General features: G+C 35.8%; 1 protein-coding gene across 3 annotated transcripts in view; it reads left to right on the top strand.

The window, feature by feature from the left end:
• Lhfpl3 (LHFPL tetraspan subfamily member 3) overlaps window positions 1-16,891 on the top strand; it is a 491,339-nt gene that overhangs the window by 71,024 nt on the left and 403,424 nt on the right. The window lies entirely within an intron of this gene.

The following is a 16,891-nucleotide window of genomic DNA, read 5'->3' as shown; positions in this document are numbered from 1 at the left end:
TTCCCCAAGCCTTTTATAAAAACTGGTTATGATTTTTTTCATTATATATCCTTTAGAATTATTTTCATCAATTCTCTTATTGGAGTGGATAGCTGCCATGTGTCCAGGTTTAGTGAACTCTTGGTTGTGCCTCATTGATTGTTGGAAGTAACCCTAATGCTATGGAATTTGTTTGACATCTACACTGGACCCCTAGAGAGGCAATATATTACATATATTTACATATAATTTAATTATTTGTCAGCTGGAAAGAAAACCATAAGATTAACTATGGCCTGGAGATTGGCCCTGGTCCTGGGAGTGGCTGTTAGGTCTTCTCTTCCTTGGTCAGTAGTTCTGTTAGACCGTTCATCACTGTGGCAAATACCTGAGAGAAATAATTTAAAGAAAGAGTTTATTTGGGTTCATATAGTTTCAGAGGTTTCATTCCATGATTGACTGCCCCATTGCTTTTAATCCTATGTCAAAGCAGAAATGTGGCTGGGAAAGATCTTGGTGGAGACCAGTTTCTGACTTCATAGCAAAGAGGAAACAGAGAAATAAGAGGAAGGGGTCAGAATGAACATATACCCTCAAAATCAGGCCCGTAGCAACTCCCTCCCACCAAGCCCACCCATTCCACATCTGTACCACCTTTCAATTGTCTATGCCTCTTGTTAGAATGGTCTTTAGAAACACCCTCATAAACATACCTAGAGAAAAATACCTAGAGAAATGCTCTACTAATTTTCTAGGCTTCTCTCAGTCTGAATCAAGTTGGTCATCAAGATTAGTAAACACAGTGACACAAGCTCTTATTCTCTACAGCATAATGGGAAATAATACAAATAATAAAGAAATGGAGAAAACAAGATTCTGAGCTACAAACTCTAAGTACAGTAGAACATGGCTATTCTAGATCCATTCTTTGTATTTGTCCAAACTTAGTTGTGAAGATCCACATGATTCTTAAGAAAAATAAAGCTTGAGAGAAAAAATTATTGTGTATATTCTCAAAAATATAGCTTAACAGTCTAATATTAGTTCCATAAACAATGAATGGAAAATTTAAAAAATCTAGCATCCCATTTAAGCCAATGTTTTCATTAAATAAAAGCAACTAAATCAATTTCAGCACTGTTTATTAGACCAGAAAAAATTGTATTTACTGACTAGATGAAACAGAGACCAATAGAGGAGGGAAAAAATGAGCATAACCTATGGATGACTAGGAATTTGAGAAACAAAACCAGAAATCCTAAGCTCAAATTTTATTTAAGGAAAAAAAAAGACATCCAGTGTAAGATACATTGCAAAAATTTAATTTGAGGGCTGGGAAGGTGTCTCAGTGGTAGAGCGATTGCCTTGAATGCATGAGGCCCTGGGTTTGATTCCTCAGCACCACAGAAGCAAAAAAGAAAAAAGCTGGAAGTGGCGCTGTGGCTCAAGTGGTAGAGTGCTAGCCTTGAGCTGAAGAGCTGAGGGACAGTGCCCAGGCCCAGAGTTCAGGCCCCACGACTGGACCCAAAAAAAAAAAAAATAAAAAATAATTTAATTTAATTAGAGAGATTATTTAGGAAATATAAGGTAAGACAAACTAGATTTACTCTAAAACACATAGGAAGTAAATTGATTTCTCTCTGTTCTTGCTATTGATATTTGCGTGGCTCAGTTGTGGCCTTATAAAGACTAAGATTCAGAAAAGGAAAGAATCCGGGGCTGGGAAGGTGGCTCAGTGGTAGAGTGCTTGCCTTGCATGCCTGAGGCCCTGGGTTCGATTCCTCAGCACCACATAAGCAAAAAGAAAAAAGCTGGAAGTGGCACTGTGGTTCAAGTGGTAGAGCGGTAGCCTTGAGCTGAAGAGCTGAGGGCCAGCACCCAAGCCCAGAGTTCAGGCCCCACAACTGGACCCCCCCAAAAAAAGAAAAGAAAAGAATCCAAAGGAGAGAAAACAAATAATTAAACTTATTAAGGGAACAAGGGAATAAAATTTCAAGAAAGTAGCAAAGAATGGCTTGGCTTTGCATAGAACTGACTCAGGGGAGTCACAACCATTTAAAAGGTATAAAACACTGAGGTGGAAAAGGAAATATTATTCGGATACCACATGGGTATAATAAAAAAATAACAGAGATAACTGTTATGAAGAGAGTTTTCAACTAGTGAGAGGTCTGGATGACTAGCCCAATGGGACTGGGGCTGCTGCAGATATTAAACCATGGGACCTCAAAGCAAATAAAACACAAGAAAGTAGTTTTTATTTTAACTTATCGGTCTCCTGATTAATCCCCTAACATCCTCAGAGTCACATTTCAAGGAGGTAGGGGAAATCTTATAATCTAACTTAAATTTGTAAGAAAGTTTGAATTATTAATCGAGGACATTTTGTGAGTAGATTTTATTTATGCTGTTCTAGTTCTCCTTTGTCTGGCAAACTCCCACTTATTCTTTGAGACTCATTTTAGATATCATAGCAGAGAAGTGTTTCCCATACAGACAAGAGATAGACATTGGAAATGGCTTCACCAGAGGCAGACTGAGGATGCTAACACATTCCACTGTGATGGAATCACAAGTGTACCTGTGACTTCCCTGCGAAATCCTTCACTCTTCCCGGGAAAGCACTGTACCTTATTCATTTCTGCATCCCAGTGTGTCTCAAGGCCCTGGCCCACAGCAGACATCATGCAAAATTTTGTTACAAGAATCAATGTATGAGTGGGAAAAATGAGAAAGAAGACAGAGGTATTTAACGTTTTAAAAAATGTATTACTTTGGGTTTTGGTAATTATTAAATTTTCATTGATATACCATATATAAAGATATCTTGGAAGAAAAGGAAGGAAGAGAATCACAACACAAACTTCCTGGATTTGGCTAGAGTGGGTTGGAATTTGATGGTACAGATTCTCTAATCATGTTATTTTAAGAGTAGTCTCTCCTTTTGTATATTCTTCCCCCTACGGTATAACCCCTGTTTTCACTGTATTTGATTCTGGTGTCCTGCATCTTGTATATACATTTTTCTAATTTGGGGAGGGGAAGGGAAATAACAAAATGCTGAAACAAGGATATAGATTGACCCATTGTAACAATGAGATGTACAAGACACTATGTTGAAAACAAACTTTACAACTTCCGGGTGAGGAGGGAGGAGTTGGGGAAGTGGGGAGGAAAGGGATGGTAGGGGAAAAACAAAGGAGGAGGTAACTATGCTTGATAGGAAATGTACTCATTACATTACTCATGTAACTGTAATCCCTCTGTGCAGTATTTTTACAATAACTTTTTTTTAAAACTGTAGGCTCTCCTACTCTCTCATTAGGAAACAGAATGACCCATGGATGGATCATTCAGCAAATTATAACTACTAAGGAATGTCTGGAATGTCACCTATTTTTGTGTGTCTTATTTTCTAAGAATAGTTTTTATTTTTTATTTTTTTTAATTTAATTTTATTTTATTTGAGAACATACTGTACAGAGGGGTTACAATTACATGGGCAGGATAATGCATACATTTCTTACCAAGCATTGCAGCCTCCTCCTTTGTTTACCCTTCACCTCCTTTCCCAGCCTTCCCCCTCCCCCCCACCCAATCATACCCCCCTCCCCCCCCACACCGACATTGTAAAGCTGGTTTTGACATGACATTTTGTACTTCTCATTGTTGCAACAGGTCCACCTGAATCCTTAAACGACTTGTTTGTCCCCCATCTAAGAATAGTTTTTAGATTTTTATGTTTTTCAATTTTTAGAGGTAGTACTGGGTTTGAACTCAAAGCTTGCTGTACATCCATCCAGCCTTTTTTACTTAAGGCTATTTTTTTGTTGATCTTGCTCATTTATTTTTTTTTAATTTTTTAAATATATAATTTTTATTGTAAAAATACTGTACAGAGGGTGGAACCAACCCAGATGCCTCTCAATAGATGAATGGATCAAGAAAATGTGAGATATATGTGTATATATATTATATATCTATATTATATAATATATTATCTATATTATATTATATATCTGTTATATATAATATATATAGATATATTATATATCTATATATAGTGAAATTCTATGCCTCCATCAGAAAGAAGACACTGTACCATTTGTTAGGAAATGAAAGACTTGGAAAAAATTATATTAAGTAAAGTAAGCCAGGCCCAAAGAAAAATAGGTCCCATGGTTTCCCTTATCTGCAATAACTATCATATGTCTGGGACAAGCAGAAAAGGCCAAAAGCTATGTACATATGACCATATGAGATGGTGCTAAGCAAAATGAACCCCAAGAGGTTTTATCTTTGTTGCTGTTGTTTTTAATGTACTTATAATGTACTACATGAATTTTTTGTTTCTTTTGTATGTTTCTTTTGTATGTTTCTTTTGTATGTTCTTCCCCCATATAACTATTTGATTCTGGTGCTTTAGGCTATTTTTGAGATGGGATTTTTTGTTTGTTTGTTTTCTTTCACTGAGGCTCACCACAAATGTGATCTTCCTATTTACACCTTTTGCTAAGGTGGGAATACTGTTGTGTGCCACCACATCCAGCTAGTTTATTTAAATAGGTTTTTTTTTTTAATTTAAAATTTTATTTTATTTTATTTGAGAACATACTGTACAGAGGGGTTACAATTACATGGGCAGGATAATGCATACATTTCTTACCAAGCATTGCAGCCTCCTCCTTTGTTTACCCTTCACCTCACTTTCCAGCCACCCCCCTCCCCCCCACTCAATCATACCCCCTCCCCCCCCACACCAACATTGTAAAGCTGGTTTTGACATGACATTTTGTACTTCTCATTGTTGCAACAGGTCCACCTGAATCCTTAAAAGACTTGTTTGTCCCCATCTCCTCCACATGTTATACTGACATCAAATATAGTGAAAGCGGGGGTTACACTGTGGGGGAGGGACATACAAAGCAACAAAGAAATAATCTTATAAATGCGTTAGAAACACATGCATGAAAGAAACGAAAACATTTAAATACATATCTTAGGGTTCATTTTCCTAACATCACATTATCTGACCTTTTCCGCTTGACTCATACCTATACTAGATATTGCAAATAAGGGAAACCATGGAACCTATGTTTCTTTGGGCCTGGCTTACTTCATTTAATATAATTTTTTCCAACCCTTTCCATTTCCTAACAAATGGGGAAATGTCATTCTTTCTGATGGAGGCATAGAATTCCATTGTGTATATATACCACTTAAATAGGTTCTTGTTAACACTTTTTGTTTGTTTGTTTGGGCTGGTCTCAAACCATATTCTGCTTCTTGTTTCCTGAGTAGCTGGTACTACCCAGGAAAATATTTTTAAATGTTTGGAAAAATCAAAACAATCATTTGAAAACTATATGAGATCTATTTTTAGTGTCCACAAATAAAACTTTATAGGAATACAACAATGCTTCTTTGTTTTGTTTATGCTACAACATAATTTGTAGAATTGTACCAGAGATTGTATAAGCTGGAAGCCTAAAATATTTATTGTCTATACCTTTATACAGTACTGCTGACCCATTGCTAAAGAGATAATAGAATGTACTCCACGATAGACAAGGATATCTTACATTCTGGTCAAGGAGTTAAATATTTAAACAATTATTTTATGTGATAAGTAAGATGGTTAATAATTTTCTGATTTTCCTACATATTAAAGTAGGTTTTGGTGACACAGGTATTGTTAAAAATTTTCAAACTAAATGTTCTCTCTTGTTCAAAATATAATTACATCTAATTAAATGTCTCTGGAGTTAGGTTTTTAGCCAAAATAAGCAACTGATTTTTTTCAGTGCTTATACGATTCATTAGAGATCAGTAATGATTTCATTGTAAGTCCATTTTTACTGAAGTAAACTTGTTTGAGAAGTCCACCCTGTATTTTAAAAAGAGTATTTGGGGATGTAAAGTCTGGCTTGAGAACCAAGGATACTGACTTTTCACCCTGGCCAGTGGCATTAAATCATAACCATCTCATCTCTCTATACAAAAGGAATCAGAATTATGCAATTAAAGTATAAGACAAACTATACTAGCTCAAAGTAGGAGTTCTATGTCCCTGGTCTTCTGCCTATGACTTTGTCAAGAGGAGTCTTTTTAGGAGGCAGAGCAGTTGACTCCATGATCCTGTCCTGAAAATCTCAGGTAAACAGAAAATATCTTTCTATGAACCTAGCTACAAATTTACTGAACCATTTTATTCTTCTATCCTTTGCTTCTTTCTAAAGATTATAAGCTTTGAATTAAAGCTTATTACCTATGTAATTTAGGCAAAAGTAAACAAACCATAGAATTATATATAAATATGTTAGATAAAAAATAGTTTATCCTCAAACTTGTTCTTTTACCTTTCTCTATTGCTGATATTTAACGTTTAACTTATCAGAGACATAAAATCTATTTAACAGGTTATTATCTATTTTAATTTTGGGGGGTTTTAGGGAGGTGGTATGTGTGTGTGTGTGTGTGTGTGTGTGTGTGTGTGTGTGTGTGTGTGTGTGTGTGTGTGTGATTTGCTTTGTGCTTCCAATAAATCTGATTGGGTCATTTTTAAAGGCTGAAAATATTTCTGAGATATTAAGGCAAAAATCAGTCTATTATTTTGACCACTATGACTAGAGTTTTGGGCTTAAAGAAACTGTTGAAGTACTACAGAATTATGTAATGAAGTAAAAAGTGATATTTGCCTTACTATTTCCTCCAGATTACTAGTTTATGGTATAAAAACTATTATTTCTCCTCCATGCATTTTATTCATTAATAATATAGAATTGAGAAGAATTTTTTCATTGCTGATTTTATCAGTATATTTAATAATTTAATTTATCCGGTACCAGCAAAGAATAAATAAAATCAAGGTATATTACTGAGAAAATTGTAGTTAACTTGGGAATTATTATGTGTCTGGCATTTTATTGAATGTTGTATATGAATTTTATCTTTGAGCACATTGACAGTCTTATGAAGTAGCTGCTATAATCATCTTTTTTATAAAATGAGGCAAAGAGAGGTTATCACAAAATGACTGTGTGGCATAAGGATCCAAATTAAGAATATTTAACACTGAAGTCCATGATATTTTTTTTTTGGGATCCGGTCGTGGGGCCTGAACTCTGGGCCTGGGCGCTGTCCCTCAGCTCTTCAGCTCAAAGCTAGTGCTCTACCTCTTGAGCCACAGCGCCACTTCCAGCTTTTTTCTTTTTGCTTATGTGGTGCTGAGGAATCGAACCCAGGCAAGCGCTCTACCACTGAGCCACCTTCCCAGCCCCCCGAAGTCCATGATTTTAACCATTGCATTGTCCTGCCTCCCAATCAACATCTGACATTTATTTATTTATTTGTTGACCAAACAATTGATTGACTGATTTTACTGTTTTGAAACAGGGTCTCACCATGTAGCCCAGGTTAGTCTCAAATTCACAAATTTCTTGCTTCTGTCTCCCATTTGCTTGGAATATAAATTTGAACCACTATGTCCAGCTCCTGAAACTTTTGAATTATAGATTTTGTTTCTTGAACTTTGGGGCAAAGCAGAGCACTTTTAAAGCATAGATATATTGGAGAAGTACATTTAGCACATATTAATTATTTATGACTTGTCCTATAATTCCCTTTGATCCTTACAAATCCATTGAATGTAGGATTTATTATTTCCATTTTAAAAAGGTTAGTAACTTTCCCTAAGTAAAGGAAATCATAAGTAACAGAATACAAATAGAGAGTAACTAATTTCTGAATACACCTAAGAACCTACTTTCTCTCTATCATCCTCTGGCTGGCATCTCAGAACTTTGAAAACATCCTGTCAGGTTGCAGTCACTCATTCTAATTTAAAGCTTTCCATGAATAATGCAACCATTCTTCACCTAAATCCATGTCAATTTCAGGCTTCCGAGTGAGGTAGGACACAGGCAAATGGAGCGGTAACTGTGCTAAGATACATTCCCATTTGTCTGGGGAAAACCCCAAGTCTAAATATTATGAACTTGAGCCAGAAAAGTGTATTTGTTGGTAGAAAATAAAGTAAGCATTTTTACTTGTGGAATACAGGTCTAGTAAAAATGTTAAGAGAAGAGTTTTGGAGCTCACACTAGCATTGGTTGTTCAAGAAAGGATCAAAGAGATAAACTAATATGTATTGCCTAACTACTGGATATCTGGAAACTGATGTACTGTCTGTCATTTAGTCCTCAAGAATCATCTCAAAATGATGTTGCTCTAACGAATCTAACATTTTGTTAATATGCAAATTAATGTAAAAGAAGAGGAACAGGATCAGTAGGTATGTAGTCAAGAGTCAAAGCCAGGTCTTCTGGCTCCAGAGCCCATGATCTTTCCATTGAACCAAATTACCCTCTCATGCAGAAAGAAGTGTGAGTGTGCAGTAAGCATGTGAAGTAGGAGGTAGACATGATGGCTGCTATACAACAGCCAGCTCATGCCACGGCCCTGGTGGCTGACTGAGGCCCGTGACTGAGACAGGATGCAGCCACCGATCTCTTCTTATGGCCAAAGACAATAGCCCAGAATCAGAGTGATTTATTTTTATTTTTTTTAATTTTTACTTATTTATTTATTTATTTTTGGGGTCCAGTCGTGGGGCCTGAACTCTGGGCCTGGGCGCTGTCCTCTTCAGCTCAAGGCTAGCACTCTACCACTTGAGCCACAGTGCCACTTCCAGCTTTTTTTTTTCTGCTTATGTTGTGCTGAGGAATCGAACTCAGGGCCTTGAGCATGCAAGGCAAGTGCTCTACCACTAAGCCACCTTTCCAGCCCCTCAGAGTGATTTATAAATGTAACTTTGAAGGAATTGATAGCTTAGGAGGGGGACCATTCCATGTACGTGCATAGTCCCATCTCTCTGGAACCCTGTGTTTTAGAACTTGCACATCTTTAGTCATGAAGTAGAAATACTTTGGACATAGGTGTCCAAAACAGGAGTAGGAGTCCTGCCTGTCACTTGCCTGTGTCATTTTGAGCACCCTTGAGGATACCTTAGAGCTGCAGTTACTCTGTCTGTACATTGGAAATTACAGAGTTTATCTCAGGGGTCTAGAGATAGAGGGACAGGCAATTGAATGGTTGGAGAGAACAGCTTCTAATGTTATTGTGATGAAAACATATATGGCAAGTCCAGCTCAGACTCTCAGTTCAGTTCTATTGGCACTGGAGTTTGCTTCATTGTTGTTCCCTAAAGTTTTGGGTTTGTTATTTAATGATTTAGCCATTTGTGAGTGCATATGTGCATATGTGCATGCCTACAAGCATACGTGCATGTGTGCACGTGCTCATGCATGCGTGTGTGTGTGTGTTTGTGTGTATGCATGTATATCTCAAATACCATTGAAAGAGGTTGAATCAAGCAGGAATTGCCAGCCACATATAATGTTAAATTGAATCTGGTATCTATTATTTTTTAGTGAGGTGATTAAATTTGATTTTCTGGAATTAGAACTGATCTGATGTGTAGAAAGACTACTTGATCCAAAACTGGGAGATCCTATTCCATATTTTCTAACTAGCTAACTGTGTGACCTGAAAAACAAAACATATAACTTCCTTGGATGTCTGTCTTAGCCATTGAAAAACCCTTCCTACTTCTCCCATAGGGCTGCTCTTATGATCATTAGTTGTTTAACATAAACTAATGATTGTGAAAATGAACTGAGGTCTACATATATGTGTCTAGTAATAACAAAAATAACCCACAAATCAAAATGCCTCACTTAGCCCTTTATGAGTTATGTCTCATTTCTCATGAAAATTTCAAACAAGATCATCCAAGGACATAAATAGTATATTATTTTGCAATAGTAAGAAAAATATGTGCAATAATCTACTTAACATTGTACTGATTAATATGGATCATACAAAGATAATCACCAACCAGTCTTAATAACTCACAGGGAAGTGACTAAAAAGGATATCAGTAAATATAAACCTTAGAAAGATGGACTGACAAATCAAACTATCTAATGTTGACCTATCTAGAGTGGCTCATTGTGGTTTTCAGAAATGTGATACATTTTTTAACTATATAGAAAAGTTAGAGTGTTGTAGGACCCAATCCTAAATTATTTTAATGAAAAAGAACTTCTCCTTTGATTTCAACACCCTAGAACAGAAAACACACATTGATGAAGCCATTGTGAAAGTATTCATTTAAATGGGATTAACTTCAATGAGGGTATTTAATCAAAACGTGATATATTATAACTCTGTTTTCATTCATGCTGTGGTCAGTTGGCTTTTCATATGATACACTCCTGATTTGTAGTGATAAGTTAAGTTCTAGGTTCTATTAATTTTTATTAATAATAATGCTGCTTTATCTTTATATGTAAAAGGAATAAAAAGATGATAGACAGCTGGCTATGGTATCTTAAAATCTTTTCTCTGAAATGCAGGATTTTTTGGATAGCTATATTCTTTGCAGTAGAATAAAAAGAAGAGTTTATTGAAATAAATGTCTGACAAAAAAGTAGTAGGAGGCTGAAAATCGTTTGTTAGCTTTTGTATAGTTTTATTCTCAACTCTGAAACATATAGGTATCATTTCCTTCAAGGACTCTACCAACTTCTCTCCTAAAATCACCCAGGGTAGACCTCATGAAAACTGAGAAGTAATAGTTTCAGAATACTGGAAAGAGCTACCAGAAGTTGTCCTTAGAAAATGAAATTGCTCCTTCAACTCTAATGGTTGTATGTGTGTTTTAATTCTATTTTTTGAAAACTAACAGCATATCAGCAGGACATACAACACATACCAAAAGAAGCTCAGACAAAGGTAGCATTGAAAATAAGCCAAAGAAATATAGTCCTTTTTGAATTAGCTTTACATTCAGCTGCTGAAAAAATTTTAACCCATTTATTTAAATTGGTGGCAATCTGTAGAACTGGATTTGCAGACTCCAAAAATCATATACAAATCAGGGAGAAAGGGTGTTTTTCCAAATCGATTTCAGCAAGTATGACTGTGGTTCTTTGTACAAAGCTCCTTTCTGATTGTGTGCTGTCTGTAACCAACTTAAAAAAGAACAAAACAGGGAGGACATTGGCATCAAATTTAGGTGGAAAGAGTGAGAACTTTCTCATGTTCCTGTCTTTTTCTTCTCTTACATGACAACAAAAGTCACTGATCTGAGCATAAAGTTTGAATCTCATCCTAGTTTAACAAGAGTGTGGTTGAGCAAGAGTTTACCATGCTTTTAAGCACTGTATTATGCTATACATACATGGCATAATGTATATAATATTATATGTATAACATGCATATATATGGATATATGTGTACATATCAATACACATATATACACATACATACATGTACACACACATCACCATACTATTGATGTGATCTTCATGATAGTCCTTTGGGGCATGTGGCCATCTGCATTCATAAGTAGAGAGGCTGAGGAGAAGACAATGAATTTGCCTACCACCAGAGTGGTAAAAACACTCAGAGCTTTTGCTCTGCCTGCCTGTGGGATCAGCCTGCTATTTTGTGAAAATTGTTACTGAGAGAGAACAAGCAAAACTAAAACCATTCATTATTAAAAGTAGGCCCATATTGCACAAAGTACAAGTCAGTGAAGTCATACACATGATAGAAATCTGCAATCTCAGACAGTACTAATAATGTCAATGGCATAGTAATTGCAAGGTTCAGGCAAAGTGATAGGTGGCCTAAGGCTTCCAGTGTGGCACACTGGGGCTTTTGTCATTGTATCAATGTCTCCTGTGGGCCAGTCTAATGGAGCAAGTATAGAAAGGATGTGTGTAATTCACACCGTGTCCATAGAAAGAGAACCTCTTGTCCTTGTTTTTATAGGATACTTTAAAAAATTCACACACATACACACACAACTGCTCTCCTGGGGATCCTGAAAACTCATCAATTGCAATTTCCTCTTCATATCCCTGAAACTCACTATATTTGTTAAAATGCAACAGAGAATTGTTAATTACAAGCATATTTCTTACATGGATTGACTATGAAAGTCACTGTGACTGATGGCTAATAGTTTTCTGCATAACTTTGATTCTCCATACTAGATGATAACAAACTTTGGAAAAATAAACTTTGGTTCATAATTTCTGTAACTTTCATTCCATTTCCCAATGTTCTATTTTTGTTTGCTTTGTTATTATTATTATTGTTATTGTTACTATTATTATTATTTACTAAATAGTTGTACAAATAGATTATAATTCCATAAACCAGGTTATAAGTACAATTCATCTTAATGCTACCCCTTCCATGATTCTCCCCCATTTTCTTCCTCCCATTCCTGCCCTCAAGTTATATAGTTCAACTTTTACATGATATACATTGAATATAATGACTGCATCTGCTCACCCTTCCTCTCTCCACCTCCTCATTGTCCCCCAAGATATCTCACAAATTTATAGTTTCTGATATTCTTTCATAAGTAATCCTAGACAGACTAAAGACTTCCTACTGGAAAAAATGTTACATGCAAGAACTCTTCTGTTTTGCTAGAACATGCTGTTACTTTCCCCCCGAAAAGGTCCATCATTGGTGTCATTTAAACTGGTCATCCATCTTTTTTCTTTCTAAAGTTCTTTGTCTACCACTTTTCTATACACACACACACACACACACACACACACACACACACACACACACACACACACACACACACACACACACACACACTGGAGAAGATGGATTGTAAACTTATTGCATATATCTATATTCCATGCAAGCTTTTGAGGAAGAACTAGCAGCTATTAGTCTTTCTAGAATCAAGTACTGACTTGAAAATATGTCAGGCAGAGGGAAGAAAGACTTAGACTCTGGCCTTTTGTTATCATCTGTAGGTTCCTTACCCCAAACAGATAAAAATTTCTGTCACATCAGTGGCCATTATCAACTAGCAGAGGAAGATCTTAGGTAGTTCTGATTTGTTTCTTTCCTTTAAAAATAGTTCTATTTTAAGTACTTGTACAAAGGGATTTCAGTTTCACAATTGACTTGCTTTTTTCTTGAAATAAATTTGGTTATGTGAAACCAACATTGAGTTATCATGGAGATGTGACCTGTCTATTTTGCCTGACTTTGTCTATGATGGTCTTCTTCCTCCCCAGTGGACTCTCTATTTTGTTCTCTCTCTCCACATCCTCAACATTCACTAAGTCTTACCGGGGGCTTACCTGTCAGATCTCACTTAATCTTAAGAACACTCTGATATAGTTTAAATCTTGAATGTTCTCCATGGGCCCATGTATTAAAGACTTATCCTCTGGATGGTGCTGTTGTGAGGTGGTAGTACCTTTACTAAGGGAGGCCTAATTGGAGGTCACTGAGGGCATGCCCTTGCTCTTGAAGGAATATTAGGACCTTGGCTGCTCTGTTTCTCACTGCCTTGATATGAAATGAGCAGTTGATCTTCTATATTAAAAGCTATAGAGTTTACTCATAGAGATACCTTCTCACATTGTTTTTTGTGTTACAAGGTCATTACTTACGTGTCAAAACAGTAGGCAAAGCTTCCTATAGTTGAGATCACCTGGGATTTTTATTGTTGATCTTTTGCCAGAAAACTTATTTCTATTTTTTATTTAGCCCACTTACCAGACTAATTTAGTTTTAGGAGAAAAAAGTGATTTAAAATATAAGATTCACTAATACATCATAAGACACAGGGTTTTAAATCAGTATTATAGTAGAGATAGAACATTTCATTTTGATTCCTTCCTTTCTCCAAAATGTGATACTATATCTTCTGTTATTTCAGTAAAAAAGAATTGTATTACCCAAAAGGTATTTCTTTTTCCTTTTAAGCTTGCTTATTGACCGTTAGTATTAATAGTAATTACAGATTTAAAATTATGCTGAACATTATTAGCCACCAGAAATAGTCACTTTCATAAACACATGTAGAAATGCTCAACGTCTGGTCATGAAGGAAATACAAGTCAAAACAACAATGAGATTCCATTTCACCCTAGTGATGGCCATCATCAAGAATATGAACAACAACAAATGCTGATGAAGAGGTGGGGAAAAGCAACATTACTACACTCTTAGTAAGAATTTAAACTTGTGCAACCACTATTAAAGGTAGTTTGGAGAATCCTCAAGAAACTTTACCCTACAATCCATTGATATCACTCCTGGGTATTTATCCAAATGATTACAAGTCAGGTACAAGAAAGACACTTGCATACTCATCAGGGCCAAGTTATGGAAATAGCCCAGGTGCCCTACAATAGACAAATTGATCAAGAAAATGTGATCTCTGTATGCATTTGTGTGTGCTCACATGCGTGTGCGTGTGTGTGTATGTAGTGAAATTTCATTTGTCAAAAAGAATAATTTGCATGGAAATACATAGAACTAGAAAAAAGTTATGTTAACTGAAATCAGGTTCAGTCATGTTTTCTCTCATGTGTGGAATTTAGATGTAAATTATAAACATAGATGAAAAGATATACACAATGACATGTATTTATACACAAAAATTTGCTAAAGCATGGTATATACAGAGGAGATAGTGTAACAATAGTGTAACTCCTTTGAACAACTATCTTAGTTTAACAAAATGAATACCAGAAAGCTAAAATGTGTTGTTGAGGGTGGGGGTAAAGAATAGAACTGGGTAACTTGAAGATATGGGTAGGATAATGATGGGAGAGGTGACATTGATCAAGATGCATTATATTCATACACTGATATGTTGAATTCAAGCTCATTTGCACAACGACTTAAAGATAATTAAAAATTATATTAAAAAGATATAGTAGCCTTCATATTTCACCCATATAAAATATACTCATAATTAGAATTTCCCTCTTGCTTTTAAACAAATACACTGAATTTTAGGGATAAGAAAAGCAAACTGCAGCTGATGGATTTTTTTTCAGGATCCCTATAAGCGAAATTTCTGAGTAGATTTTCTAAAGTATCCTACAAAAGGAGAACATTGTTAGATTTTTTTTTCCTCAAGTTTCTTAGGAGCCTCTAGTTTCTGAGCAACATGTAATTATGCCCAGAGCTGAGGAAAGGGAACTCTGAAATGAAACACAGCTGTCCTGATATTTTTAAGAAAATTGTTAGGGAAACACTATGTGCAATCAATTAGATTGTTCTTTTTCCCCCTCCTGTTTCAGAAGACAGAAACAATTTGTAAATGCAAAGCTGATGTTGAGAATGTAAATTGGCTAGAGTGTCTGTTTATACTGTTAGATTTATGCATAAGCTGTAGATGGCACAAACAAGGTCTTATTGACCTTAACAGCTAAGCAGTGATCCAAAACAGGCTCATTGCATTCAATTTCATGCTCCCTACCAGGAGACTTAACATTTCAGTTTTGAGGGTTGAATTCTCTTACTGATTTAAAAAGAACTTTGACAAATACAAATTATGTTGCCATCCAAAAACTTCAGCCACTATTCCAAATGAGTGTGGTTCCAATATTTAATAATAGAATTGCTTACAATCTGTTTATTGGTAGTTAGCATTCATTCATGGGTCATCCTGAGAAGAAAACAATTTGCCCATATAGTTGCACTGCCAGTAAATGTTAACTCTGATTAGCATATAACTGAAATCATGCTGGAAAACAAAGAGTATAGAAATGGATTTAGGAACATAGTTTTGTTTTGTTTTGTTTTTTAAATCATTATCCAATGTCCATCTGACTGAAGCCAAGAAATTGTAACAGAGGAGTGGGAGAATGAATTTATTTGTGTGTGTTTGTTGGTACTAGGACTTGAAATCCTGCCTTGTGCTCTGATTTGGCTTGTCCCTCAAAGCTGGCACTCTACTAACTGGGGAATAGGTCTAATTCTAGGTTTTTCCTGGTTAATTGAAGATAAGAGTCTCTGAGATTTGTCTACCCAAACTGGCTTTGAGGAGAGATCCTCAGCTCTCAGTCTCCTGTGTAGTCAGGATTATAAGCATGAACCACTAGCTCCTGGAAAAAAATAACTTTTCTATTTTTTTCTAAGAGAACGAATGTTTAAGCCTAGTGTTGATAATTTAACTGTTCTACAAGTACTTGTTGAGCATATTCTCTTTATATTGCTAACCACAAAAAAAATCATGCAGTTTTTCCTTGAGAGCTTGGCTGAGTATCTGACACTCTTACTGCTGAGAATGAGCTAGTTATTTTAATTTTTTTCTTAAACCAGAGTTTCCCATGAATTCCCTCTCCCTACTACCAATTTTCACATTCATTTTAAGATAGTAACAAATTATGGTATTATATTGGAGGTAGACTTTGTGTCATTGCATTTTTCCTTCTTTTTTGTATAACTTTTGCAAATTAAAAGTATTATGTAAAAATACAGAAAATAATTGTCAAAAATTAGTAAGCTAAATAGACTCACCTACCATCCTACTCAGGGTGCTGAGATGTGAGGATTACAATTAGAAGCCAGTCCAGGAAGAAAAGTTTGTGAGACTCTTATTTCCACTTACCCACCAAAAAGCGAGACATGGAGCTTTGGTTCAAGTATAGAGAACTAACCTTCAGTGCAAAAGCTCAGGGACAGCACCCAGTCCTGATTTCAAGCCTCAGCATGCACCACACACACACACACACACACACACACACACACACACACACACGTATGCACGCGCGCACACATGCAATCACTATACTTACTCCTTTAGCTCAACCCCAACACATTATTTTCTTAATGTTACTTTTTAGTTGAAAGAAAAGGAATTAGATCTGATATAAGTAAGAAAAATTATCCAAGGACATTAGATTATAATGGCTTCTAAGACTTTCAGGAGAAGTATAGTTGTCCATGGATCCCAGAATATGTCTCATTAGGTCAAAGAGCATGAAGAGTGAGGCTAGCCTATCCCTGCCACAAAGATCAAGTAGTGATATGGCAGCCTATAAGCTTCCTAGAACAATGCAGA

The sequence above is a fragment of the Dipodomys merriami genome, unplaced genomic scaffold (genome assembly GCF_024711535.1).
Source record: "Dipodomys merriami isolate MVZ:Mamm:240054 unplaced genomic scaffold, mDipMer1.0.p SCAF_5, whole genome shotgun sequence".
Lineage (NCBI taxonomy): Eukaryota > Metazoa > Chordata > Mammalia > Rodentia > Heteromyidae > Dipodomys > Dipodomys merriami.
This window is presented reverse-complemented; position numbering and strand designations above follow the sequence as displayed.